The sequence below is a fragment of the Coenobita brevimanus genome, chromosome 53, assembly GCF_032717465.1.
Source record: "Coenobita brevimanus isolate Jiangsu-jjx chromosome 53, ASM3271746v2, whole genome shotgun sequence".
NCBI lineage: Eukaryota > Metazoa > Arthropoda > Malacostraca > Decapoda > Coenobitidae > Coenobita > Coenobita brevimanus.
The window spans coordinates 42,830,652-42,833,763 of NC_137006.1; positions in this window are offsets into that span (position 1 = coordinate 42,830,652).

A 3,112-nucleotide genomic window follows, 5' to 3' on the forward strand; every position below is an offset into this window, starting at 1 on the left:
AATATTTGTTGGCCATCTGCATATTAAGGCGCATTTTTCTCCTCCTGCCGTCCCCCTTGTTTAGGTCCCCCTGTGGCTACCTGCGTATGCTCCCTCACCACCTCAGAGTCGCCACCTGTGTTGTACTTGGCATATGACCTCCCCTTTTGGGCTCCGTGGTAGGTGGAGGCGTGGGGGAGTGAAGCCCCCCCCCCTTTTTTTTTTTCTATGGCAAAGCCAAATAATAATTCTGCTGACGACTCTCCATCAATCCCTGGCTGTTCAGACACACCATCTCACCGCCACCTTGGAGCATTTCCAGACCCGTGGGGACTGTTCTCCTTTGCCCCAGTGTTCAGCCGGGACTGGGAGGGGTTCTGGTCGGGTTGGTGCGGTTTTGGGGTCAGGCTCAGACGAAACAGCGCCTGAGTCATACTCGTATATGAAATATCTAATGTGGCAATCCTCTGTGGGTGGGTCAGTGTTAGATTTTTACAGCTTTGAGTTGCACCGAGCGTGCTTGTGGTTGTGAACCTAAAACCTCTTCCCAGAGGGAATGAAAGCATCCTTGTTAAGGCGTCCTCCCCAGAGGATAACTGCCGTCTGACCCCTGTACCTGGTAACGATATCTCTTGTGTTCACTTTGATACTCTTAACCTGCGTAACATTATTTTTTTCCCATTACCTCGTCAAATACTCAGAGGCATGGTTGATGAAGGAACTGCGATCTTCTGGTGTGGTGACTGTTGAGCTATTGCAAAGTAATATATGACTGGTATTCTGGCCCCAACTCCGACCTTGTTCCGAACATTTGACAAGTTAACCTTGCCTTCTGTGAAACTCGCTTGGCTGTCACTTCCTGTGAAGCCGTATAAGTGTTGACTCCAAAGCGATGTTTCCATTGTCAAGGGTATGAACATGTTGGCCGCTTTTGCCGCCGTGCACAGGCTGGCCTTCCTGGTGTCTGTCTCCTGTGATGACTTAAGCCATCCCGGTGACTGTCCAGTACCCCTTAAATGCTATCGTTATGGGGTCCCCATGTTGTATCTTCTCAACACTTTCCTCGCCACTTCCTCGAGAAGATTTTGTCTATTCGTACACATGAGAAGGTTTCATTTCCTGAAGCAAAGAGGAGGGCCCAGACACGTTTCTTCCATTGCCCACTTCTCCATCTGGTGATTTGCGGGATGCTGTTCTCGAATTTAGTACTGCTTGTGAGACTGATGTTCACCCACCCTCTTCTCCGACTGTTTCTGCCCCCAGTTCGGTGGCTGAAGGTTTGCCCACTTCCGTGGTGATGGCAGATGTCCTTATTCATGTGTCTCCTTGTCCTGCTTTGGCTAGCCTCCCGAAAGTTCCATCTGTACCTGTACAGTCCTTTGAGACTGAAGACTGTCCACCTAAAGTCTCTGCTGTGAAACCTTGTGTGGACCTCTCTGCTGCTTCCCCTGCCTTGGAGTCTCTGGAGTCAAGCCAGGTGCAGGCTGAAGTTAGTGTTCGCCGGTGATCAGGCCTCGACCTGGGGATGGTGTTGCACGGATCGTTGGAGCTTCAGTCCTGCCTCACAGGATATCCTCACAGGGCTGTGATCCTGTGGAGTCTACTTCTACTTCTGAGGCTTCTGGCGATGGCACTGGCCTCCCTACTTCACCTAGGGCAGCCTGTTAGCCGCCTTCCAAGTAGTCTGTCCTTCCGGCTCAGAAGAGGTATACAGTATTGTAAAACTTTCTTCCTCGTCCTCACGTTTGCCTTCGGATGATCGGCACAATGTGCAGATTCCTGATGCTGGACGGTCTCTTTCTAAGGGCATTCCCATGCATCAGTCCAAACCCACTAGCTGGTCAGGAGCTGTGAGTCCCATATCTTATCCTGATCCTCCCTCCACTATGGGTTCTAACATTCAGTGGAAATGTAGGGGAATACGTGACAACTGGGAGGAACAGCGTCATCTTGCTCCACAATTCGCTTGTATACATGTGCATCCAGGAGACCATGGTTGGTGATGCTGTTCCCTCCGGTCTTTTTGATTACCATGCCTTTTATTCTGATCCTGTGCCACACCAAGGTCATCATGGCTTTGCTGCTATCTTCCTTCGTCGTGATGTTCCATTCATTCATCTGGACCTTTCCACTCACCTGCAGGCTGTTGCTGTTCAGGATTTTCTACATCGTAGATATACAGTCTGTAGTCTTTATCTTTCCCCTAACGTTACTGACGAAAGGGAACACCTTTTTCATAGCCTTCCTTCCCCCTTTCTTTTACTGGGCTATTTGAATGGTCGTCATCGGCTGTGGGGTGCCAGTGAGGCCAATCCTCGGGGTGCTATGTTGGCTTCCAAAGTGGAGGACGAGGAGCTGGGTGTTTTGAATTCCATTGAGATGAAGTATTTCCATAGCCAGACTGGGAATGCTGCTGCTGCTGATTTATCCCAGTGCTCGGCTGATGCTGATTTAGATTTTAACTGGGGTGTGTTACCAGACCTGTATGGCAGCCACCATTTCCCATGTTTTTTTAACTGCTGCTGAGAGTGGACCTCAGCCTTGTCATCCTTGCTGGCGCCTGGATAGTACAGACTGGCCACATTTCATATAATTAAATTCCATTTACCGTTTTATTTTGGATGTGTTAATGAGACTGACTTTTTTCACTGACGTGTTGCACTCGGCACACTGTTATATGTTGCAGGAAAGAAAGTCCAGTTTCCTAAACGTCCGGGTACTTGGTGGAACCGTGAATGCGGCTCCGCAGTGAGAGCTAAACGAGTCGCCTTCTCTCGTCCTCGTCGCCATTGTGGGAATCCTCAGTATTTGGTGGCGCATCATATCCGTCGGGTTTTAAAAGAAACCAGACGTTCATCCTGGAAGGGTTATGATTCCTCCATCAAACTGAGGATTTCCCTCACTCAAGTGTGGAATCGGGTGATTCCTGTTTTATCTGCAGCAGGTGGTACTATGGCTGGTCCTTTTGCTGTTGCAGAGTTGCTTGTTGATCCTTTCGCCAGGGTGTCACGGATACAGATTCACCTTCGACATGCCACCGTCGGTGTTTAGAGTATCGTGGTCTCAGTTTTGCCTCTTCTGGGGGAGTGTATTATAATGCCCCTGTTTCTTATTCTGAACATTAGATAACTCT